We start from the raw sequence: 27,570 nt of genomic DNA on the forward strand, positions 1-27,570 counted from the left end.
TTTTTTTCTTTTTTCTTTTTCTTTTCTTTTTTTTTTTTTTGACACAATCTCTCTCTGTTGCCCAGGCTGGAGTGCAATACTGCAATCTTGGCTCACTGCAACCTCTGCCTCCTGGGTTCAAGTGATTCTCCTGCCTCAGCCTCCCGAGTAGCTGGGATTACAGGCCCCCACCACCACACCCAGTTAATTTTTGTAATTTCAGTAGAGATGGGGTTTCACCATGTCGGTCAGTCTAATCTTGAACTCCTGACTCAAGTGTTCCACCCGCCCCAGCCTCCCAAAGTGTTGAGATTACAGGCGTGAGAAGTCGAACCCAGCCAGAACTAGCTTTTTCAACGGAACTCCAAAACTGAGAGGAAGTTTAACCACCCCAAAATCTATGGCGTTGGTATGCTGATTATTTCAACATATCAATGGGCATTTGAGGAACAGCAAGTGCATCTGGGGAATGGTAAATGCAAAAGAAGGGCTTTTCTGACCTTCTGTAACTGCCTAAGGAAGAGATTCTTCAAAAGAGACTCAATTGTCATGAATCCCTTCCCCTGTAATCTTATCAACCAGAGAAGATGAATTCAAATTACAAGAGAGAAGACTGGAAGTTGACTCATGCCCAGACAGACTATTAACAATTATCTGAGGGCTACTCCCAGACAATTTTTTTTTTACTCTGATTTTATTATTTAATTTCTTTTTTTCATTTAATGTAGTCTTCTGTGGTTGGCTCCCAAGACCAGAGTCAGTTGGAGCTGGTTGTTGTTGGAAAGGAGTGGGTTAGGGAACTGGTGTTGGGGAGAAAGGGAGACCCCCTGCTCTGCTGGGGGTCCTAGGTGGAGAAGAAGAACTGTACTTCACAAAGTCTGGGGTGTGGTGAGAAGGGGATGAGGCAGAAGTAGCAAGCTGGGGAAATGGGACCCACCTCAGTCCCCAGCTTCATTTTCTTCTAATGTTTCCCCACTGGTGGCATTCTCTGCAGTCTTGGAAGCTTTTTTTTTTTTTTTCTTCTTTTTTCTTTTTCTGGGTTTCTTGACTTGCAGAACTCTGAAGGAGGGCCTTTAGCTCTGCATCCTGGACCTCCATCTCAGACTTGTAGAGGTCAGGCTCAAAGGGACCACTGGTTATCTGCATGGGGCCACTGGGCATGAGCAGAATTGCAAATTTAAACTGGGCAACAAATTCCCCCTCCTTCTCATAAAGAACATTAAATGGTTGTAGCAGTCCATGCTTGGTGCACTCCACCACACCCATCCAAGCCTTCTTCTCATCTTCAAATGCTCTTAAAGTAAATGGCATGGCATCAAAACGCCTTTCCACCTCACTGAAGAAGGCACGTGAAGTTTTCATTTTCAGTTCGTACTGTTTGGAGGGATCTCATTTGTAAATAGTGGTTCTCTGTCCTGCATCGTTGACCTTGCCCTCTCCTAAGCTGACGAGAACATCCAGAGCATATACTTCAGGTACCTCAAATTCAGCTTTTTCTTGGTCCTTCTTCTGCTGGTCTGTGGGATGCTGGATAATGTTTTTTTCACCATTGATGACATGCTGCTTCAACTGGTGTGACAGCATACCTTCTATCGGCATCCAGTTAAATGAGTGAGCAACTTTGTTCCACTTGTGTGTTCTGATTTCTAGGTTTGGCCAGGCATAGGGCAGCTTCAGCACAAAGGTGAGCTGTCTTAATAACATCTGCTTTCCTCCCTGGTACTTGGGTCCCCTGAGCTACATCAACCACAAAGGTATGAGCTACATTAGCGATTAAGCCATCCACATGGAACCCAAGGTCAATTTTTACCAAGTCACCTTCCTTAAGAATATAATCCTGGCTGCTCTTCAAAGGGAAGAAGTGACATACAAAGTTATTTACTGAAATGCTGGTGGGAAAAGCAATACCTTTCTTCATTTCCTTTTCTTTCTTGAAGATTTTCTATTTTTCTTCCGTGATCATGGCATGGCGTTTCTCACACAGGCTCAGTACTGACACACCTGAGCTAGATGCTTCCACCAAGGTCCGAAGTACCCAGTTGGCCATGTTGCACCGCGCCGCCCGCTCGCCCCCTATCTTATACTTGGTCACCACCAGGTCCTTGGCAATAGTTTGCTCCTGCTGCTCATCCCTGCCTGACATCTTCCTACTACCACCACTGCAGTCTCATTTCCCCTGAGCCGCCTCGTCTCCCAGACAACTTCTATTACCCAAGAAATTTTATCTGCATGACAAGACCACCTGTACTCATCATACATTTTTTCTTGTCATCCACTCTTAACTTGTGTGGGCATCACCCCCAAGAAGCCCTAAGCCGTAATTTTTTTCTATAGCTCAGGAAACTATATAAGCTTCAATCATCTGACCAATCTTTGAGTCTCATATTTTTGGGGACTCCAGTGCCTATATATGTAATTGTTTATATTTCTCCTGTGAATCTGCCTTATGTCAATTTAATTTGTAGCCCAACCAAAGAACCTAGAAGGGTAGGGGGAAGCTAGATTTTACTTCTCTACAAAGGGCTCATATGATCTGATCATTGATGCACAAATCGTGACTTCCTGGCCTCAATCTCTCTGAGCTCCGTCACAAAAGCTTTGAGCTTTTGAGCACAAGTTGGTCTTTTTCTTCCCTAATTAAAATGCTACCTCACTTCACTGTACAAGGTAAAAACAATCACTAATGTTTCAGACACTTGATCGACATCAAGGAAACACATTGGAAAATCAGACCAAATATTTTCACTTTGAAAATTTGAGTGGCAGGACCAGGAATCTACCTTCTTCAAAGAAAGAAAGAAAAATAATTCTAAGGCGAAGCTGACCTAAGTTAAAACTTCCCACAGAGAACAGCAAGCTTCCTGTGTGGGGTGTGGGTTGTGCATAATATTTTATTATTTCCCACGCATCTTAGCTTACAAATGTGCAAAAGCAGCAGAATGCCCAGAGTCAGGAAAGACACACAGATTAAATAATGGCAAAAGAGCCTTAAACAATTGCTAGTTTCCAGTTTGGGTTGCTCTCTCTTTGTTATGAGTTTTTATACAACAGCTTTCCCCCTTAAAATTATATTTAATAAGAAATTAGGTTCACCTTGCACATTGAGAGATATCTCCTCCTTTAGGAAGGTGCTCTGTAACCAAGAAGCTGAATGCTAATGCAGGGGTTGCTATGGTAAGCAATCTTTTCTATTGAGCAGGAGAATAAATAGTTGCATACATTCCTAAATCAATAGTGGAGACTGAACAGGATATAACCAGGTATTTTAGCCTCTAAATATAGTTATGGAGCTAAAAGATAATGTCTTCTCTGTAAAATCCTAATATAATTATAGATTCTTCAGTGAATTTTGTGTTCACCTTTTGAAGCTGATTGTCAGTGTTTCTTCAGAGTTTTTATATAACCCTCTACCCGTTTGTTGAAAAAAGAACCCATTATTTTAGTCAGATAAAAGCAGATTTAAAAAAAAAAAAAGCCTGCTGATTTTTATAGCCGGAAAGAGGAGCATGCAGAATTAGATCCTAATTAATGAATGCTTAATGAGCCAGAAGTGCTTAATGAACATTAAATAATAACAGTAAAATAGGTATGCTTTTTAAAAAACATGATCTACCTGAAGAACTTTGTTTCATTTCTTGAGAAATGTGACTATTCATAGGATGGATCTCCTCTTGCCGATCTCTCTGTTTTTCACCTGAGGTCAAGGAAGATCTTCATTGTCTGAATCAGTGGGCCCCATGCCTCCTGGCTTTCAGGTGGATCCATCCAATAGGAGATTGGAGGGAGGGAGCAAAGTGCAATTTGGCTCCCCCTGTGCCAGATTACTGCAAGTTGGCTGAGATTCTTTACCTCCAGCCACAGCTCCTAGATGCTAGTTGTTTCTTCCTCCTGTAGCCCATTCCATCTTAGGAACGATAAAGAGCCCCTCACTATTGCTAGCTCCAGAGGCTTCACAATTCCTTGTTTCTCTTAATCATGCCCACCACCTTGTAAACATGTTCCTTTAACTGTCCTCAATTTCCCCACTTGAGTGTGCAACTAATTCCTTCTGGAGTCCTGACCACTACTCCTAGAGAGTCCATTTGCCATACATAATAAAATAGCTGTATTAAAAGGCACACCTAAATGTTTATTTAAACACATGTTTTTAAACATATACTTCAAGATATAGCTATGTCTCTGGGCCATTTCAATGCCAAATTTGCTACCTCTCTGTTGAAATAATTTGTAAGGTCAAAAACACTCGCTTTCTTATAGTCTTATGAATCACTCTGCTTCATAATTTGTATTTTATTTACATCCTGTTTCCTGAATATTTTCTACATCTTCTCTACCATAGTGGATGCTCTGTGAAGAAGCTCTCTAAATGGCTTTTGTACTCACATAGAAACAAAAACAGACAGCAAGAAAAGGGTGTAAAAACTCAACCTGATATAAGGTGCTGTGATGATGTTTTCCTCGGTGTGTCTTGTCTTTTATTTCCATTGGTAACCTTCATCTGACAGCTAATGCCCTTTGAAGGGTGACCCCTCACTTAGTATTTGTTCTCTCTCTATTCTAGATTGTCTTGGATAAATCTATCATTTGTAACTGATGAGAGACATTGAGAAAAAAAACAAAAACAAAAAACAAAACAAAAAAAACTTTGACTCTCAGCAAAGTTGGCAGGTACTTTATCTTGGAGCCTTAAGGAATGGTGAAATAGGGGTTTTAGATAGGAATAGGGTGTCTTTCTCTTTATCTAGCTCCTTCCTCCAAAGGCTCTGTTTTCCTCCATATCCTAATGCCTAAGACTATCTCCCTTGACAAAGAAGAGTATGCAAACATCAGGAAGGAGGCAGTACCTCTATTCCCCTGGCAGAGACTCATGTCATTAGCACAGCCCTTGAGCAAGGCTTGGCCCTCTCTGCAGCATCATTGGGTCCCTAAAAGAATAGTAATTTTCCAGACACATTATCAATTCTTAGAGGAATACTGAGTGATTGTGTGTTAGGAACTTTCTCTGTGCATGATAATGTTGGTGGCAAGGACCTTCATCTCTTACCAATCTGTGAGTAATACACTGGATAGAGCCCCAGGGAGAAGAAGAAGTTAGAGAAACTTTCAAAACTGCCTAATTTGCAACTGAAGAATAGCTTAGGCCCAGAGATAAATAGACTTGTTAAGTTTAAAGTGGAAAATCACAAAGTTATAAGCGAAATGTAGCCACATGTACCTATGACTAAGTCTACATCACCCTCTTATTAAACTCAAAAATAGACTCTTAAAACAAGCTGGAAGAATCTACTAACGCTGAACATATGCAAATCCTACACCCAGCAATTCTACTTATAAGTGTATACCCAGAGGAAATGTGTCCATAAGTTCAACAAAAGATATAGTAGAATATTCACAGAAGCACTGGTCCTAGTGGCTAAAATCTAGTAGAAGTTTCCAAATTGTCCATATTTATATAAAATATACAGATAAATTAATGCTATATGGAATGAGAAGTAATGATCCACAACTATATGCAAAAATACAGATGAATTTCAGAAGCATGTTAAGTGAAAGAAGTAAGACAAGAGCACATAGTCCGTGACTCCTTTTATCTAAAGCACAGAAAAAGGCAAAACCAATCTGTGTTAACCAGAGTAAAGATAGTGATACCTTTTTGGGGGCACAGTGACAGGAAGAGAGACTTAGGGGAGGGTTTTCATTATTCTGGTAATATTCAGTTTCTTGACTGGGGATAGTTTCTAGTTCAATACATTTTCTAAAAGTTAACACACCTCATAGAAAGAAAGGGTGGCTAGGAGTCCAACTGATTTAATGCACAATCATTAATCTATTGGCCAAGAGCCTTTAATCTTCCCTTAGAATAGGAACAGAGCTGGATTAATGGGTGGTCCATCCAGGCAGCTGTCTGAGGTGCCATTTTAAGCTAAGGCCTGTCTGGGGATAGGAGATATAGAAAATTGTACCTGTCAGAATTTCTTCCAGAAATAGCATTGCACATGTTTAAAAAATGATCCTTTGATAAACAGTTAAATTTAGTAGAATACCCACAAAATAGTTGCAAAGACCTTTATTATGCATTAAGAAAGCTGATTAAAGAAAATGGCTACAATTCATTAATAACCTCTGTGACAGTTTGTTTTTAGCATTTAGCAACTATTCTCTACTTTCTCTTTTACTGTGGGCAAAGAATGTGTCCAGGCATTGATGCTGGGCTTGGCTGGGTGACCTGCTTTGGGTAATAAAATGTTAGTAGACCTGAATTGTAATCTGCATTTGTAAAGAGAACGTAAATTTCTTGTTTAGTGATACAATGAAAAGTGGAAGCACTAATGTATAAAGAAGCTGTTATCATTTCTGTTTTATAGGTTGAGACTCCAGATTCTTCATTTTTAACAAGCTCCCAGGTGGTACTGATGATGCCAGTCAATATACCACACATTGAATATATAGTTTTATATCATAATGTCTTCATCTATAAAATGGGGACCATAATACCTACTCATAAAGTTGATTGGGGGCCAATTCAAATGCTGTGTCTAAGTTTCTTAACACTGTGCACAATGAATGGTCATTTCTCTTATTACCTTCTACTCCATCTCAGACTATAAAAGAGGAGAGCAAATACATGTGGCAAGTTTTGTATAAAAAGTATAAGATATGGGCAGGCGTGATGGCTGACCCTTGTAATCCCAGCACTTTGGGAGGCCGAGGCAGGTGGATCATTTGCGGTCAGGAGTTCAAGACCAGCCTGGCCGACACAGTGAAACCTCGTCTCTAGTAAAAATTCAAAAATCAGCTGGGTGCTGTGGTGGGCACCTGTAATCCCAGTTACTCAGGAGACTGAGGCAGGAGAGTCATTTGAACCCAGGGGGCGGAGGCTGCAGTGAGCTGAGATCACACCATTGTACTTCAGCCTGGGCAACAGAGAGTGACTCCATCTAAAAAAGAAGTATAAGCTATATAATGAGGACGTGAGTTCAATAATATCTGTGTCACTCGCTAGCTGTGCAAACTTGGGTAAGTCCTTCAGCTTCTGTGAATCTCAGTGTTCTCATCTGCCAACAGAGATCATAATGTCAACTTCTAAAGATTATGAGGATTAAATAAGGCCTGTCCCTGACACATGGTAGGCTCTGGAAATGTGTGGGTTGATCCAAAAGTGACTCAGAATTCAATGTATTTAGGGTCTCTGTGACAGTCAAAAGTAGTGAATAGTGGCACCAAGGGACACTGTCCTGTGAGTTTCCACTGAGCAACTACTGTATATGCCATGGAGAAACTTTGCAGGGTGTTGTTACATGTCCCAAATTACCAGAAGCAGTTAGAGAATGGGATTCCTTTAAAAATACAGGTCTGTTCATGCCCCCTCCCTACTCAAAACCTTTCAAAGTCATCCCATCACACAATAAAATGCCAGCTTCTCAACAGGCCCTGCCTGGTCTGGCAACTGGCTGTTGCTCCAAATGCACCCATATTCTCTGGCTATTCCCCACTTTGCTCACTCCATTCCAGCCCCTCTTGCTTTTTTCTCAAAACACCAAGTACATTTTTCCTCCAGGGCTTTTTCACATGCTGTAACTGTCTTTCATCATGGAACATTCTTAACCCAGACATATGTGTGACTCGCTCCTTCCTTTTACTTTTGTTTTAGCTGATCTCACCTCATCAGAGGGCCCTACCTGACTGCTCAGTTTCAGATATCACTCTCATTCCCACAACATCACTCTATAACATCCTCAGGGCTCTTGACACTAACCAATATCCTATTATATAGTTTTTGTTTGCATATTTTGTGACTTCACTGTGAGAATCTTAGATTCATGGGGAAGAGATTTTGTCCCTTTAATTCACTGGTATATCTTCACCAGATGCATAAGATGCTTAATAAATATTGTTGAGTGGAAAAATGCCTCACCGGAAAATTCCAATCTGACCTGTAAGAAGGTATGCACAGATACATTGGTTGTCAACACAGAGGTTTTGTATGAGAGGTTGTTTTTGCATTTACATTCATTCATGCATTCAATATTTATTAGGCAGCTATGTCCTGCCCGATAATTTTGTAGGTGTTCAGGAAATAGACCAAAATAAATGGTAGAGGAGCAGGAAGTTTGGGGGTCATATTGTTAGGATTGACACCTGTGGAAGGAAGAGAAATAAGACTGAGAAGAGAGAAGCGGGTCCATGGAGCAGTTGCAGCAGAGGCCTCAGCTCACCTACCACCGAGTTGCGGGACTTGGATGCCCTTCAGAGTTTTCCTGAATTGAGGTAACAAATTTGAGTTTTTGTACCTTTGCATCCACAAGTCACTGCACATAGAATGTTCCTGGGGAAGAGCATGACAATGGGCAAAATGAAGCTCTTATGCAGAGAGCAGATCCAAGAGAGAGAATCTCTGGAGCTGTCAGCTTCCATCATTCCCAGGAGCTAAGGAATGAATGCTTTAGTCATAAAGATGTAGGGGGAGGCAATGGGGGTGTCAGAGCAGCACATACTGACATGCACTACAAGGAACAACATGAACGGGGAGTTCGTCTTTTAGGAGCTTACATGTTAGTGTAGGAGAAATGGATAATCAACAATAAGCAAAATAAATAATCTATATAGCATATTAGAAAATAATGAATGCCAACGAAGGTGCACGGTAGAGCCTGATGAAGAGTAATTAAATGCCAGAGGGAAGCAGAGAGGCAGAATTCAATAGAAAGGGGGTAGGCTTCATTGAACAAATAAAATTTGAGCACAGGCTTGAAGGGGGTAAGAACATTAACTCTGCAGAAATGAGCCTGAAGGGAAGAGCATTTCAGTTAGAAGGAACAGCTGTTCCAAACACCATGAGGTAGGAGCAGGCTTGGTGTGTCCGTGATACACTACTCCTAAGACCCTTGATAAATAAAAGCAAGTGAGACTTAGTCAATAGTAAACAAACAAACAAAATAGTAATCTGTGAGCTTTAGATGACAAAAAGTGGAAATGCATCTTTTTGCCCCTTGTTTTAAAAGAAACATTTCTAATCCAAGCTATAGGGACTGCTCTGGAGGAATGAGAATGTAGCTGATTTGTTTCTTGTCTTCCTCATTTGAAGGAAGAGAAAGTACACCTTGATGACAATGGTCCATCTTTACTCAACCTTTTCCTTTTACGAATTCTTTCAGGGGCACTACTCTGAAAGTGAATGTCATTTTACTTGAGAGAAGGAGTATTTGCAAATGAGAAAAAGAGAATTTTACTGTGGTGAGCACAGCCGATTCATATCATTATTTTCAGTCTGTGTTCAGGGGACAGCCGAGGTAGGCATGGTTCTGCTTGGCTTTACCCTTGCAACCTGTGAAGTGCTGCCATGCTGGAATTTGTGGCTGCAGCTGAGGATCACTGTGAAGTGTCTGGCAAAAGAGCCAAACTCTTCCCGTATTCCAGAATGAACCATAGACAAGAGAAATAATCTCCCCCTATATTCTGGAATGAACCAGAGACAGCCTTTTGTGCCAGGATTCTTCTTGTGTAACTCGGAGCATTGCAAGGGCACTCATTGAACAAGTGCATTGTTCTCTGTGGAAAACAGCTGGGGATGTGTGAGGAATGAAGGCAGAAGTTGCTTCCTGTAGTTGCTGTTGACACAAGGAGAAGAGGTGCCTGAACTGAACTCTGCCCATATTGTTTACTGGGAATCTGGGTGTAAATTTCAATATTTCAAAGGAAAACCATTTGAAATTGCTCAAATATTTTACATGGATGACGTGAAGACTTGGGGTGTAAATTTTGGAGGAGAGGCAAGAGAGAAATCGGGGATTTATGAGCCCTGGAGCAAGGAGAATCATCACATGTTTTGTCAGAGCTCTGTACTAAAGGAAACACCTGCTGGGGGCTGGTTTTAAGCCTACACTATTCCTTAGGTCCGTTCTAATTAGTTGTAACTGAAGCGTGCAGTGAGGTACAGTAGAATGAGGCTAGGAATGAGCATTTAGACCTCTATGCATTTTAATCTCATCCCCACTATTTATCACAGTTACAAAGCAGAAAAAGACCATTAAGCTTTCTGAGCCTTGACTTCATTTGCCATATCTATATAACCTCTCCTCCTGTGTCAACAGCAGCTACAGGAATCAGTCTCTCCCTTCATTGCTCACACACCCCAAGCTGTGCTCCGCAGAGAACAATACACCTGTTCAGTGAGTGCCCCTGCAATGCTCCTAGTTGCACAAAGAAGAGCAAAGAAGTGTAGGGATACATATGTGTACAGGGACTTAAAATAGCATAACTAGAAGCAGAGCCTGAAATGAGGATTCATGCACACATAATTTATTGAGATGGTGCTTACAGAAGTAATTAGTAAGAAAGTGAGAGAAGCAGGTAGAACAGAGCCTTTAGTGCAAAGAGATGAAAGTGCTTCCCATGCATTAAGCTTGGTTGCATTCTCAGCCTATGTTCCCTCACCTTCCCAGCCCCTAGGTGTCTTGCCAACTACAAAGCAGGCACTCCCTATATGCTTGTTTTACTGACTTAAGTTAGAAATGAAGAGAATCAGCAGTTTTAAGTTGTATATTTAAACTTAACATAGTGAATAAGCAATATAATCCCCAAAGGTATATTAAAGTTTATGTAAGATATAAGTTAAAGTCTGAAGGTAGCTGTTTACAAAGTTCTTATGGCCCAATTTGGCTTTAGTTCAATTCAGTTCAGGAAGTTTATGAGGTCTTACCCTTAATTCAGTTATGGCGCTCATAACTGGAGGAGAAATACAAAGTTGGAACATGCCACTGATCTCAACACCAAATAATTTATAATCTTATTTTGAAATCAGACTCCATCCGGTCCCTCTCCCTAGCCCTGGCAACCTTTGTCTGCTTTCTGTAGTTGTGAGTTTGCTTATCCTAGGTGTATCATTTAAAAGAAATTGGACATTATGTTATATTTTGTGTTTGGCTTTAAACTTTGACTTGGCATAATGTTTTTGAAGTTTAGACAAGTTGTAGCATGCATAAGTACTTAATTTATTTTTATGGCTGAATAATATTTCTTGTGTGTATATACCATAATTTGTTAATCCATTCATGCATTAATGGACACTTGGGTTGTTTGCAAATTTGGCTGTTAGGAATAATGCTGCTATACTTATTCGTATTAATGTTCTTATTTCTATGTGGGCTTGTGTTTCATTTCTCTTGGGTATAGAGTTAGGAGGAAATTTCTGGAATATATGGCAGTTCTATGCTTAACTTTTTGAGAAACCACCAAACTTTCTACAACAATTGTACCATTATACATTCCTACCAGTAATGTACAATGGTTTTCATTTATCCACATTCCTGCCAACACTTGTTATTTTCCATTATTATTATTATTGATTACTAATGGGTGTGAGGTGGTATTTCATGGTTTTCATTTTCATTTTCTTAATGACTAATTAGGTTAAATATCTTTTCACATACTTGTGGGAAATTTGCATATTTTCTTTAGAGAAATGTCTATTCAAGTCCATTGCTCATTTTTAAATTGTTTTAGGTTTTTTTGTTGTTGAGTTGTAACTATTATTTATATTGTCTGAATACTAAACTAAGTCAGATATTTAATATGGAAATCTTTTTTCTGTTCTGTAGATTTGCTTTTCACTATATTCATAATGTCCTTTACTGCATAAAAGTTTTAATTTTTATGAAGTTCAATTCATGTGTTTTTAAAATTTTGTTGCTGGTAGTTTATGCATGTCTAGAATTATGTTCCATTTATCTAGACTATCTAACCTGTTGGTGTACAATTATTCATAGTATTCTCTTATAATTCTTTTATTTATGAAATATTGGTAGTGATGCCCCCACTTCCACTTCTGAGTTTATTAATTTGAGTTTTTTCTCTTTTTTCTTTGTCAGTCTAGCTAAAAGTTTGCCAATTTTGTTAACCTTTCAAAAAGACAATTATTATTTTTGTTAATTTTCTCTGTTGTTTTCCTGTTCTCTATTTTATTTGTCTTTGCTCTGATCTTTGTTATTTTTTTCCTTCTGCTAGTTTTAAGTTTGATTATATTTTCTAGTGTCTTAAGGTTTGAAGTTAAGTTGTTAATCTGAGATCTAGATTTTTTAATGTACGTGTTTACAGCTATAAATTTCTCTCTTAGCACAGCTTTTACTACATTCAATTGTTTGTTGTAGTTTTGTTTTCATTGTCTCAAACTATTTTTCTAATATTCCTAATAATTTCTTTTTCAACCCATTGGTTGTTTAAGAGTATGTTGTTTAATTTCTACATATTTGCAAATTATCTATGCTTCCTTCTCTTCCTGATTTTTAACTTCATTCCATTGTTCTTGGAGAATAAAACCTTTTATGATTACAGTCTCTTTAAATTTATTAAGACTTGTTTTATGTCCTAATACAGTGTCTATCCTCGAGAATGTTCCATGTGCACTTGAGAAGAAGTATGTTCCGCAGTTGTTGGGGAGAGTGTTTTTCATGTTTGTTAGGTGTAGTTGGTTTATGATGTTGTTTGAATATTCAGTCTCTTTATTGATCTTCAGTCTAGATCCATTATTGAAAGTGAGGTATTGAAGTCTCCAACTATTATTGTAGAACTCTCTATTTCTGCCTTCAGTTCTATCAATGTTTGCTTCATTTTTGGGGGGACTCCATTGTTAGATGAATATATATTTATAATTGTTATTGTTTTCTTTATGAAGGGAGGTTCTACCATTTTCTGTGATTCACTCAATATATTTCAACATTAGGTAAACCAAATTCATTATGCTTCCTTTACTGTTGTTTGTTTCTAGCCACTTTTGCATATTTACTTTTTCAGATAAAATTATTTTTATCAATTCTTAAAAGAAAATAAAAACAAAGTCATTTTGGGATTTTCCATGTAAATTGAACGTATTGGTTAATTTGAGGAAAATTGTCTTTTTTCCAATAATATGTTATTTAGCCATATAAGACACTGTTCTATAATTAGTTGTCTTCTTCCAAGTTTTTATATAGAGTTTTATATCTTTTATGCAATATGTGTCCATTTCTTGTGATATTTGTTCTCTAATATTTTATATTCATGAAATATTAATATTTATAGTTTTGCTATTGTTAAGGCAATCATTTTCTGTATTATATAACTGAAGAGTTATTATTATATTAGAAAATTATATTTAAATATCGTGTGCTTGGCCCCATTACTTAATTTGTTCACTAATTCTAATTGTTGCTTTTCTTACAACCTCTCGAATATAAAATCACATAATTTGCAAATAATAATTTCTTTCTTTCTACTTCCAGTATTTGTATCTTTTATATTTTCATAATAATTATAAATAATAATGATTATTGCAAATGTCCTTTCTTTGTTTCTCATTTAAATGAGAAAGTGCCTCATGTTTTAATATTAATCATGATGCTAGTTAACTGTGTGTGGTATATATACATATATAGACAGCATATATTCCTCATGTATGATTTTAATAAATATTATCATAATACTATTAAAACTATTATATGCCATTGATGTATTTTTGAATTGTATTATATACCTTTATGGAATATATTGAGATAATTGTAACTTTCTAGATTTTTATTTGACATATTAATCAAATTAGTAAATCTTTTAGTAGATTTCTGAAAATTTAGATTTTTTTAATTTTTAGTATTAACTTCATTCAATCACTGTAATTGACATTTTCTGTCTTTATTTCACATTTTGTTAAGTATAATATAAATTTTTTAGTCATTTATGTCTCCATTTTGCTACTTTGTCATGATTTGGTTTCAATCATAACTGCATTATTTTTAGCTAACTAGAAAATTTTGTTCTCATTTTTCATTTTAAAATTATATAAAATGCAGAAATTTACAGGTTTTTTGAAATATTAATAATGACCCATGTATTGTTTTCTTTTTCAGGAGGAATATGTTTAATTACTACATTTTCCACATTATTATTGTATTATTTAGACTTTACATTTAATAGTATAAGTTTTCTTAGAAAATCATTTATTGGGCTGGGCCTAGTGGCTCATTCCTGTAATCCCAGCACTTTGGGAGGCCAAGACAGGTGGAACACTTGAGTCAGGATTTCAAGACCAACCTGACCAACATGGTGAAACCCCATCTCTACTAAAAATACAAAAATTAGCTGGACGTGGTGGTGTGCACCCGTAATCCCAGCTACTCAGGAGGCTGAGGCAGGAGAATTGCTTGAACCTGGGAGGCAGAGGTTGCTGTGAGCCGAGTTTGTGCCACTGCACTCCAGCTTGGGCAACAAAGCAAGACTTCATCTCAAAACAAACAAACAAACAAACAAACAAGCAAACAATATTTATTGCCCTCAAGTTTCTAAATTTATTATTATAAAGCTAGGCATATAGTCTGTCAATTGTCAAAATTTCAGTGGGTATTGAATATTTTCCTTTGCTTACGATTTATTTAGCAAATTTGTTTTGTGGCTATGTATATATAGGTATGTATATTTATATGTATACACGATCATTACAATTATACGTATTTATATAGTATACAAATACACATTCATATATGTTCATTCTTCTCTCAAAAAACTTTTCGTTATAATTTTTGTTTTAAAATGTATTTCTCACTAGTTTTAATCTATTGTTAAAATTAGATAATGAGTTATCGTACATGTCACCAAAAGCATGATCTATTAAAAATATCACTAAGTTAAACTTCATCAAAATTTAAATACTTTGCTTTGCAAACACCCCTGTTAAAATGACAAAAAGATAAGGCATACATTTAGATAAATTATTTTCAAATTACATATTTGACAAAAAACTTGAATCCAGAATATGTAAATAATTTTTTTAACTCAAAAGTAAGGGGGAAAAAAAACCAGTTTGACTACAAAAAGGCCAAAAGTTTGGACATTTTTCCACACAGGATATAGGAATGACAGACATGCCATGAAAAGATGTTGAACATCACTAGCCTTTGGTGAAACTTAAGGCTATAATAAGACACCAAAGCACAGTTATTAGAAGGACTAATTATTTCAAAAACATACTGCTAATACCAAGTACTGGCAAAAATGTAGAACTACTAGATTTCTCATATGACACTAGTAACAATACATTGCTAGTAAAATGGTACGGTAAAATGTACCATAAAATATACAGCCATTCTGGAAAATAGTTTGGCTGTTTCTCATGAAGTTAAATACAGTTACCATTCTGACTGGTGTAAGATGATATCTTATTGTGGTTTTAATTTGCACTTCTTTGATGTTAGTAATGTTGAGCATTTTTTCATGTTTGTTGGCCACTCGTATGTCTTCTTTTGAGAAATGTCTCTTCATGCCCTTTGCCCACCTGTTGATGGAGTTGTTTGTTTTCTTCTTGTTGATTCACTTAAGTTCCTTATAGATTCCGGATATTAGACTTTGGTTGGCTGCATAGTTCATGAATATTTTCTCTCATTCTGTAGGTTGTCTGCTTGCTCTTTTGGAGAGTTTCTTTGGCTGTGCAGAAACTCTTTTGTTAAATTAAGTCCCATTTGCTTATGTTTTTGTTTTTTTTTTAAAGTGTTGCATTTGCTTTTGGAGTCTTCATCATAAATTCTTTGCCTATGTCAATACCTAGAATAATTTGCTAGGATTTCTATTGAAGTTGTATAATTTGACATCTGACATTTGAGTGTTTAATATATTTTGAGTTAATGTTGAGTTTTTGTAATTGTTATAATTTGACACCTGACATTTGAGTGTTTAATACATTTTGAGTTAATTTTGAGCTACATTTTGTATTGTGAGAGGTAACAGTCCAGTTTAATTTTTCCACATATTGGTTAGCCAATTTTTCCAGCACTATTTATTCAATAGGGTGTCCTTTCCTTGTGGTTTATTTTTGTTGACTTTGTTGAAGATTTGTTGTGGATGTGTGGCTTTCTTTCAAGGGTCTCTATTCTCTTCCGTTGGTCTAATGTGTCTATTTTTGTGCCAGTGCCATGCTGTTTTGGTTACTATAGCCTTGAGATATACTGTGAAGCAATAATGTGATATCTCTAAGTCTGTTCTTTTTGTTCTACATTGCCTTGGCTACTCAGGATCTTTTTCTGGTATATAAGAAGTTTAGAATAGTATTTTCCAATTATGTACAATATTAAGTTGGTAGTTTGATAGAAATAGAGGTGAATTTTTAGATTGTTTTGAACACTGCTTTGGGTAATATTGATTCTCCCAATCCATGAGCATGGAATGCCTTTCTATTTGTTTGTGTCATGTATAATTTATTTTAACAGTTTTTGTAATTCTCCTCATAGAGATCTTTTAACTCCTTGATTAGGTGTATTCCTAGGTATTTTATTTTTTATCTGGATATTATAAATGGGATTGCACTCTTCATTTGACCCTCAGCTTGAATGTTATTGGTATATAGAATGCTGCTGATTTTTGCATGTTTATTTCATATCCTGAGACTTCGCTGAAATTCTTTATCAGGTCTAGGAGTCTTTTGGTGGAATATTTAGGATTCTTGAGGCATAGTATCATATCAGCAGCAAAGACAGATAATTTGACTTCCTCTTTTCCTATCTGGATGACTTTTATTTCTTTCTGTTGCCTGATGGCTCTGGCTTGGGCTTCCAGTACTATGTTAAACAGAAGTGGTGAGAGTAGACATCACTGCCTTGTTTCAGTTCTTAAAGGAGTGCTTCCAGCTTTTGCCCATTCAGTATGATGTTGATGATGGATTTCTCATAGTTGGCTCTTATTATTTTGAGGTTTGTCCCTTTAATGTCTAGTTTCTTGAAGGTTTTTATCATGAAGAGATGTTGGATTTTATCAAATGCTTTTTCTGTATCTATTAAAATGATCATATAGTTTTTGCTTTTAATTATATTTATGTGGTGAATCATGTCTATTAATTTGCGTATGTTGAACCATCCTTGCATTCCAGGAATGAAGCCCACTTGATTGTGGTGAATTAACTTTTTGTTGTGCTGTTGGATTCAGTTTGCTGGTATTTTGTTGAGGAGTTCTGCAACTATATCAGGGATATAGACCTATAGTTTTCTTTTTTGTTGTTGTGCATTTGCCAAATTTTGGTATCAGAATGATACTGGTTTCATATAATGAGTTAGGGATTTGTTTGACATTACTGTTGATGTGTGAGAATATTTTTCTGTCATAGTGTTATCAGCCAGTTGCTTTGCTGTCTCAATTGTGTAGTTGCTTTATAGAGTCTGTGGACTATGTGCGTATGTGAGCTTTTGTAGTAGAAAGTATCATTCTTTCATTTCCATGTTTAGAAGCCCCTTAATCATCTTTTGTAGGGCAAGTCTGATGGTGACAAATTTCCTTAGGAATTGCTTGTCTGGGAAATATTTTATTTCTCCTTTGTTTAAGGAGCTTACTTTGGCAAGATATATAATTCTTGGCTGACATTTCTTCTATTTTAGAATGCTAAAAATGGTTCCCCAGGCTGGGCATGGTGGCTCACGCCTGTAATCCCAGCACTTTTGGAGGCCAAGGCTGGTGGATCACCTGAGGTTGGGAGTTCAAGATCACTGTGACCAACATAAGAAAACTTGTCTCTACTAAAAATACAAAATTAATCAGGCATGGTGGCACATGCCTGTAATCTCAGCTACTCAGGAGGCTGAGGCAGAAGAATTACTTGAACCCAGGAGGCATAGGTTGTGGTGAGCCAAGATGGCACCACTGCACTCCAGCCTGGACAATAAGAGCAAAACTCCATCTCAAAAAAAAAAAAAGATTCCCCAATCTTTTCTGACTTGCAAGGTTTCTGTCAGAAGTTTGCTATTACTTTGATGGGTTTCCCTTTATAGGTAATATGACCCTTTTCTTTAGCTGCCTTTAAGATTTTTTCTTTTGCATGGCCTTGGGTAGTCTGACAACTATGTGCCTCGGTAATGGTTGTCTTGTAGAGTATCTTGCAGGAGGTCTCTGGATTTCTTATATCATGTAAACCTCTCTAGCTAGACTGGGGATATTCTTCTAAATCATATCCTCAAACATATTTTCCAAGTGGCTTACTTTCTTTCATCTATATCAAGAATGCCAATAAATCATATATTTAGTCCCTTTACATAATCTGATATTTTGTGAAGGCTTTGTTTATTTTTTACATTACTTTTTTCTTTATTTCTTTTTTCTTGGGTAATTTGAAGGACCAGTCTTCAAGCTCTGAAATTATTTCTTCTGCTTGGTCTAATCTGTTGTTAAGGCTTCCAACTGTATTTTGAAATTCTTGTAGTTAATTTTTTAATCCCAGAAGTTATGTTTCATTTTTTATTAATAACTGTTGTCTTTCAATGCTTGTATCATTTTTCTGTTTTGTGTTGGATTTGAACTTCCTCTTTGATCTCATTGAGTTTCTTTGCCATTCAAATTCTGAATTCTGTCATTTCAGACATTTCATTCTGGTTAGGATCCATTGCTTGGAAGCTAATGGGATCTTTTGGTGGTAATGAAACACTCTGGCTTTTTGAATTGCCAGAGTTATTGCACTGATTCCTTTTCATCTGAGAGAACTCATGTTTCCTCTTTTTTTATTTTTTATTTTTTGAATTTGCTTTTGTTTGGATGGGGCTTCTTGATTTTTTACTCTTTCTTGTCTTGTAGATATAATTGTGATGTATATTAAACATGGTTAATTGGCTTAGTTTCTGGGTGCTTTCAGGGTGCCAGCACTCTGTATGGGCTCCTTGGCTGCAGGCAGTTTCATGCAGTGGCTTTCTCAGATGTTGCCTGTAGTAGCAATGTAATTTTGTTTGGTGGTGCAGTTCAAGCTGCAGTCCAGTAGTTGGCATTTAACAGTAAGAGCTGGCAGGTAGGTGCAGAAGCAGAGGCAATAAAGAAGTATGAAAACCATTTTCCTCAAGTATACATTTACCTTCAGTGGAGGTGGAACCACTATAGAATGCTTAGAATTGATTTCTTTCAGTCCATGCTTCCAAGCCCTGATGGGAAGAGCTACTATTGAGTCTTCAACAGTGCACTGAGGAGGGGTGAATGGGGGATGAGATGACCTCCTCTCCATATCTGTTCCTGAGTTATGATGGTGCTACCTTCAGTGACTGGTGCCATGCCCACATTGCCTTTTACCCAAGGTGGGCTCTGGTGGGCTGCTCTTCCCCATCCCTTAGAGTTGAACTGTGGTGAGGGTTAGAGCTCTGGTTCTGGGTATTTTCAGTGTCAAAGTGTCTGTATAAATTCCTTGGTTATAGGTAGCCTTTTTATGATGGTTTATCCAAATGCTGGTTGTAGTAGTGATGTATTGGGCATGTGAGCAGGCTCAGTGCCTCCTGTGGGGCCACAGTGGCAGTGGTTGGGAAGTTTAACTCTTTCTCCAGTGCTACGTACTTGCGTCAGCAGATATCCTAGAATGTTGTGCCATTAATTCTCCAAACCAGTAGGTGACTCTTGTGGGTAAGAGCTAGCTACAGCCAATGTGGATGGGTATATACTTGATCCTTGCTTCCTGGTTAAAATTCTCTGGGGGCTCAGACCACTGTGGAATGCACAACCCTGGAGAGTGGGAGCAAGATGGGTGGGGCCAGATCAAGTAGGCACACCTACAGGTCACACAATATAAGGCACAAGCACTAGCTCCAAGGACAAGCTCAGCAGGCAGTCACCAAGTACCTAGAGGTGTGCCTAGACATGAAGCTGAGAAACCTCCTTATCCCCAATTTCCCTGCAAGAAGAAGGGTGAGTGGCCTAACTTTCCAATCCAGGAGAGTGAATGCTCCAAGTGCCTAGACATCTGCCTGGGTGTGGATCAGAAAGAGCCCCACTGTACCACAATCTCTTCACAAGAAGGGTGGGTGGCTCAGGCAGTTGATCCAGGTGAACAGGCACTCAGAATGCCTGGAAATCTACCTGGACATGGAGCAGAGAGGGCCCCACTACACCACAATCTCTGGGGAGCAGGCTGGGGCACCTCATAATGACACATGCAGACTGACTCTATGTTGCCAAGCTGGTCTTGTCTGAAGATCTCATTGCCCAAAAGAACTCACAGCTGCAGCGACTCTGCTCCCACTCCATACCTGCAATGGGGGAAGCACAATTCTAGCACCTACTGCTGAGGTGCTTTACAGCCCTGCTGCTCAATTCCAGCTGTGGAAGTGCTATATTACTCTAGAGCAAGTGCTTCAGGCTCTGACCTGACACTAAAATGACTGTGAGGCCGTGTTGCCAGATTGCCAAAGAATGACTAACTTTGTATGAGCCTGGATTAAAAATGGCATCCTTGTCTCCATCCTGGGTCTGGGAAAATGATTGCAGCTTTTCTCGATGTCTTTCCCTCTCAGTGTCTCCAAGCCTCCCTCCAAGTTAGCTCCAGGGACTTGGAAGAAATAGTGTGTTCTCCCTTGGCCTGGATTGCATGGATCTGCAGTGGAAAGGTGAGTCACCAAGGGAGACTATCTGCCTCTCTCACATACTAAGGTTTCACTTACTTTTATCGGTCAGACGCTCACCTTCTCTTCCCCGGGATCTGGGGTGTCCTTTACTATTCTGGTAGATTCCCATTTTTCTTCTTGAATTAAAGCTCACAGAGTTCATCTTTATGTACTATTTTGCTATTTTCAAGTGGCTGAGGAATGCTAAAGGCCTCTAATCCACCTTCTTGAAGTGGGGGGTGGGAAAAATGTACTTTCAAAGAGCTCACCCATAGACTCAAATTTACCAAGGAAAGAATCAATGAGTTTGAAGATATGTCAATAGAAACTTTGCAAGTTGAAATATAAAGAGGAAATTAAAAGTGGAAAAAGCTTAAGGGAACATCCAAGAGATATAAAACAATTTCAAAATACATAAAGATTAATCTGTTTATCTCTTCTGAATGCTTGAAGTTTAGTACATTTAATAAAGTATATCTCATTACTGATGATTCTCTATTCATTTTTTTATGAAATAAAACATGTCCTTGAAAACATTTAAAAGATTCTGGGTTTTTATTCTTTTTCTTTTATCTGAGGAGATTTCTGCTGCTTCTATAGTATCATAGTCTTTGTATCTGTTTTATTTTTATATCATTACATTTATCTCAAATTATTTTAATTTTTATGTCCTTTTCCTCTGCATCTTGGTGATTTTATCAAGTCTATTCTCTAAGTCATTATTTTTAACATATTTTAAGGGTCTCACTCAGGTTATTTTTCCTTCAATAAGTTTTCTTAGTTCTGCTGGCTCTGTTTACTTGTTATTTTATTGTAATCACTAAGTTTTCTTTTGTTTCCTGGGGTAGATTTTTCTTCAGGATCCATTCTTCATCTTTTTGTGTGTGTGCTACATCGTTTCCTTGTGTGAGTATGTGTGTATGTGAGGTGGTGGAATAAACTCAGCCATCACATTTTTCCTTCTTGGGTCCCATGTTGTTTATTCCTGTTGACTTATACCAGAGATTATTCCATGGAGTCTTCTATTTGCTTCCACATAGTGAAACAGACTTTCCTCGACTTCTTCCCTTTTTACCTGATTAATATCTGAATTCCTACCCTCAATTTTTTCAACAAAGACTCAAAGTCTTTGCATTGTTTATTTTTATTTTATTGGTGAGTTTTTAGCTGCCTCAGTTGGCTGATATTTAGAGCTGATTTGGGGCAGCTGCTGTAAGACAATGTTTGGTTTTTTAGTCCAATTTTTAAAAAATTCCTATATCGGGTCCGTGCCAACAGGATGGAAGTGGCCAGTCTCGTGGGCTTTAAAATTGTGCATCAAAAAGGCCAGTCACTTTGGCGTGAAAACGTTGCTGTTAAAACTTTTTGATTTTGTGGATCTATATATGCATTTTTTCTCACTTGCACTAAGATTTCCTGCATCCGTTACTAGTATAGCCATGCTTTTTCATAGACTATTTCTGTCTTCTTCTTCTATTCTGAATGGCCAAAGAAAAATAGAAAAAATTTAGCAGCTTTTCAGGTTTATTTATATCCAAGATTTGGGTATGTGACTCCACATGAGATAGGTATATTTATATTCTTCTAGTTTATCTATATGTCCATTCACAAGGGTATGTGTTTGTGTGTGTGTGTATATATGTGTGTGTGTTCTATTACTACTTTTTACTATTGCATATTATTTACTCTACTTTTTATGATTGCATGTTATTTACACAACCACATCCCCTTTACCACTTGGCTGTGCAGCATTTTCTAACCCAGCAGGTAGACTACGCTTCTTTGCCCCATTGACTTCTGGCAGGACCATGTGACTTACTTTGGTAATGGTATGTGACCACATCTGATGCGAGCAAAAGTTTTAAATGTGTTTGTGTGGTTTGGTTTGTTCTTTTTCATTTTGTTTTCATCTGCCGAGATAAGTGCATGTCCTATGTAGCCTTTTCCTCTTCAGCCTGGGTCCTAGAATAATACACATATGAAACTGACATGAACCTGAGCTTAGCCAAGACACCTGGAGACCCCTGAACAAGAAATAAATACCTGTTTTTGGATTCAACTGAGATTTGGGGGTTGTGTGTTATGCAGCATTTTATAGTAGCAAGCTGACTAATAAGGAAATAGTCTTCTTTAAATATCAACCAAATTATTCCGTGTCTTGTTTATAGTATGTGAAGACATTTAAATTGAAATTACAGAGCTCTAGTCACTGACATCCATAACTCATCGTTAAGTTTCCAATGAGGTCACACCTCCCACAGGCTATTCTCAGCCAGTGAGTGAGCACACCATGGATCATGCTAAGGTGGGTCCAATCTGAGAGACATGGGGCTCCTCTGATGACAGACTTTAGCTCAAGAACACTGAATGGCCTTGCAGAAACTCCCTTAGACTGCAAAGTGCTCTAATGTTTTTGTTCTAACTTCCTTTATTCCAGCTTTCTCTTCTGATTAAATGCACACTGCAGTCCAACAGCTCTCCCACCTTTTCCAGTTCCTTCCCCATTTGTTTCTCAGCGGAATATCCCACGAAATGCTCCCATTGTGTTTAATCAGTTTCTTAGAAGACCTGGACTAGGACAATCTTTTATCTCTTCCTTACTCCAGACTTAGAAATAATGTTCTCTGGTGGGCATTTTGAAATCGTTGATATTCATAGATAGATTTGCCTATATTTTTAACTTTTTTTTTTTTTCAGGCAAATTAAAAAAAGAAGTATGAAACTTTCTCACATGTTCTGTCAGGGTTTGTATTTTAATATCTTGAGTTTTAAGCTGGACTTTTTAGAAAGAAATGCCATATTTTAAAATACAAACTGACATCATAATAAAAAGAAAAGGCTAGATTTAAAAAACAGAATCTGTCTATAAGATTCTGTATGATAGCCACATACTTCATAGATTCTTAAACAGGCAAGATGAGCTTTCATTTTTGAAATTTAATTATAAATCTTAAACACACTGCAGCTTTGTGAACCCATCGTCCCTGAATTAGTTCATGAAATGACTGGGTTAATAGGACACAGTTGGAGCTTTGCAATTATATAGCCATGGCCTTGGTTTTATTTCCCTAAGGTCTGAGGAATTTAAAGTCTAGGAACATATTTTAAATAGATTAAGGGGTAGGGGTAGTATTGTATGTGTGTATGTTTAAAGTAGGCCAGTTGTGTATCCTTAACTTTCACAACAGTTTGCATAATGTATGGTTCAACAATTGTCTCCCATGTATTCCGTTGTGAACTTTACACCCTAAAAGCCACGTGGGACATGGAACTGTCATTTCCTTGAAGCTATTAAATACTTATGAAAAATGGCTGATGCATTGAAGCCTATTTTCAATTTGAGACTCCCTGGGAGTGTCACATTCTCAGGGGCAGATAAAGTTCTTTTTAGTGTCCTATGTCCAAAAATAGCCTTAAAGCCATACACTTGGGTCAAGATGAAGGTAGGGTAGAAAGGATCCATCTCTAAACAAATGAATTACCCAAAATGTCACTTGAATTCTCTATGGGCAAATGAATCGAAGTTGTTTTGCATGGCACCACTCAGGCACTTACACACTTGGAAAACACCTGGCTGAGAAGCCACCAGTCCATACTGATTGTTCTCATGGGTGCAATGGATCCACTGAAGACCTATTAAATTTCAAGCTTCTGGTAGGTGGCTATCAAGACTGCCATGAAGAAAAAAGTCCTTTGGAAAATGATTAAGTCATTGTTTCTGAATAGGAGAAACCTTAGTTGGAAAGGTAGGAGACATTTTAGAAAAGAAGACCAATAACTTCTAAGAAGTGAAAGACTTATCAAAATGAGTGTTTGCACCAACACCAAAACCTTGCAATACATGCTTTTCTAAAAAAAAAAAGGGGGGGTATCCCTTTAGTCTGAATCCAAATGTGCATTTTCTTGCTTTACAGATAGAAAGAATTCCAATTCTCTGTTTATTTTGTAATGCTTGGCATGTAAAGCTCTAGCTGGCTCAAGTAGTTCTGATGCAATGCAGGACAATGACACCTTGAAAGGTGGTGACAGTATATCCACTCAAAAAGTAATTGCTCCTGGCTTCACGCACAGTAACTTCAAGATGGAAAATACATTTAGAGTAGTAAATGCCAAGAATGCATCTAATCCAACTTATCCTTCCTTATCATTTTATGGAAGCAGGTACAATAAAAATATGAGCCAAAAGTATTATTGATAATATCAAAACTTAGTGCTGGTTAAGTCTTCTATATTCTCTGTCTCTCCTTTCTCTCTGTTCCTTCTTCCTTCCCTCAATCCTTAGAGCAAACATTGTTCTAAATTTTATTTTTATCATTCCCTGATACTTCAAAGTTAGTTTGTCTCCTATTTATACACAGTTCTATACAATGAATTGTTTAGTTTTGAGTTTAATGAAAGGTTATTATACTGTACATAGTATTTGCTCTATTGGCTTTCTTTACTCAACACAATTCTTATTTTTAAATTTATTCACTTGTTGCAAGACCCAGACCCCATTTATTTTCACTACAGTCCAGTATTCTATTTTGTAAATATATTATAATTTATTGTGCTGTGTTTTGATTAATGGACCAGATATGACATAGGTTGCAAATATCTTCTTGTGCTTTGTGTCTTTTCATTTTCCTTATGGTATCTTTGATAACCATAAGCTCTTAATTTTCATTTAGTCAAAATTATCCATCTGATTATTTCGTTTTAGCACATTGTGACATATATGAGTCTTGCTTCTCCAAAGTTATGAAGATATTGTTCTAAATATTTGTTTGCATTTACATTAAAGTCTTTAATCTTTCAGAAACATATTTTTATAGGGGCTTTTCATTAGGTGTATGAAAGATTAGAATTTTTTTATTTTCCTGTTGTAAGTTTTTCATAACTATACAAAGACCCTTTCAACCCCAGGCCTTGTTCTTTTGTCTTTTTGATTCATTTGAATATATTTATACCAGACTTATTTTAGTTAAAATTTGCCATGTAAAATTTTTCTCCTATCTTTACATTCACATGTTCCATGCTCTCATATTTTAGATGTACCTCTTATAAAAAGCATGAAAATTGATTTGTTTTAATACAATCTGACCATAATTCAATAACTTAAAATCATCAATGAATTTTTAAACTTTCAGCTATAACTTGTTTTTTAAATTTAATATAAGTGAAGACACAGAGTATGCTAGCTTATAAAATTAATGGATTGGATTCCGTCACACAATTAATTAGTACCATAAAGATGAATTAGCAGCTTTCAAAGAAGTTTATTTATCTCCACCTGCTTCTTTTAGAATAACATGTTTAGACACAGTCCTAAATGTCAAAGAAGTATTTTTTGGATCATCTCAATTTTTTGAATAAAAATTTTCCAAAGGGAAACAAAAATCACTCAAATCTTATAACGACAGATTTAACAATATGTCATCTCAAGGATTTACCTAAGCAAGATAAATATCTAATTACTGAACCACGTTATTTTATGACACTTAGCAATTTAGCAAAGAAAGTGCCCAGGTGTAACTAGGAACTTTGAGAGATGCACCCAACACACACGGGCATATATTTTTTCTTATTAGGAAAATTGTTCAAGCCATAGTTATGTTTTCAAAGGACCAGGCCCTTGGAGGAAGTTAAAAGATGATCAAAAGAGAACAAGGGCTTCATGCTTGTCGACTGTAAAAGAGGTGACTGATCCTGGTTGGACTCATCACATGATTGTCATTGGCTATTGGCTGATTTAAGATCATCTTGCTGGGTTGACTCGACTGTACTCTACATGTCTTTCATCCTCTGGCAGGCTGGCCAGACATCTTCACATAGACATTATAGAGAGAGCAAGGCGAACAACCCCAATATGTAACACTCTTCCAGCCTCTCTTTGCATCATGCTAATAGCCCATAGGCCAAAATAAATTGCATCATTGGGCTTAAAGCCAGACTAAGCAGGCATTAGAATGCTACAAGGAAGAGGGTGACAATACTGGTAGGGCTCAAGTATTGGGGCTATTAATTAAATCAATCTACCACAGAGACCAGTATCTTTTCCTGACTGAGAAATGTGGGTATGAGCATAACAATAAGCCTCTTAGAGATAGGGTGGACAGGGAACCGTTGTCCCCAAGCAAAAACAAGCTTCAGCTGAAGAGGCATGACCTCTCTCAAGGACAAGCTTGCCCTTTGGCACCGATCTTTGCTTGCTTTTTGAATAGCTGGAGCTTGTAATTGCTTGGAATCAGTTTTAACAAAGAGAAAGGAGCAACCAAGAAGAAGCAGAGTCCTTTGTCTAACATTGCACTTATGACAGGAAGCCAGCTAAGTGGCAGTACTTATAAAGAAATGGCATACTTCTTCTCAGGGATAGACGATGCTTTTGGGAAAAAGACAGGTCCTTTGCAACTGCTGTTAGGGAAGTGTTGCTCCTTGATTTGCATAAGCTATGGGAATCTCCTTTGAATTTTATCAAAATTGCAAATTAAGGAGTACAAAAACACGGATAGGGAACAGTTAGATTTCTGAGGCACAATAACAAAGTACTGAAGAGGCTTGATTTGAAATAATAAAATGTATTTGGGATTTCCCATATTTTATATTTGGGGACATTTCTTTTATTATTTTTATTGTGTGTATGTGTGTGTGATAGTCACATGATATATAAATTTCCTATATAACTTTAGTTTATTTAGGTTGGTTCCATAGTGCTATATTGATGCATGTTTTTGCATTTGCTGTTAGAAAACAGGGCAATAAATATGAGGCAATTCAGATGTATTCTGTGTTGCTATAGCAGAATGAAAAGCTAGAATTTCTGCACATATTTTAAGCTGCCTCCTACCTTAATGCATTGTGTCGTGTTCTTAGCAGTTTCTCCCATAGAAGATGGGCTTTCAACGTGCATGTCGGCTTGGGGGAAATCATACTCCTATGTATTAACTGCTGACTCCTTTAATCCTGTTAGAATTTAATTTCCCTGGATTGAATATGGTGTTATCACCAGGTGCTGAGTGGTCCTTTCCTATCAGTACATATAAATCCTGTTAGTCCTTCCCAGATTCCGGATATTCCAGAGCCTTCTGAGGTCAGACTGTTCTGAAGGAGCATTTGCTCTCTGGTTCATCCAACAAAGAGAGTGGAAGTTAAACTTTTGGACACAGATGTCTTGTTTGTGTCTAGCTGAGTTGTGGGACTGAGGCTCCATGAAATAACAAATTCAAGGACTTTAAAAAGCCTTAAATTAAAATGCCAG

The 27,570-nt window shown here is 37.3% G+C and overlaps 1 pseudogene across 1 annotated transcript; it reads right to left on the reverse strand.

The window, feature by feature from the left end:
- Nucleotides 1-211: 211 nt before the first annotated feature.
- LOC110740535 lies at nt 212-6,708 on the reverse strand (annotated as a pseudogene). Its single transcript, XR_002515216.2, has one exon. The product of XR_002515216.2 is annotated as a proliferation-associated protein 2G4 pseudogene (transcript).
- Between the last annotated feature and the right edge of the window lie 20,862 nt (nt 6,709-27,570).

This window comes from Papio anubis, chromosome 16 (assembly GCF_008728515.1).
Source record: "Papio anubis isolate 15944 chromosome 16, Panubis1.0, whole genome shotgun sequence".
Lineage (NCBI taxonomy): Eukaryota > Metazoa > Chordata > Mammalia > Primates > Cercopithecidae > Papio > Papio anubis.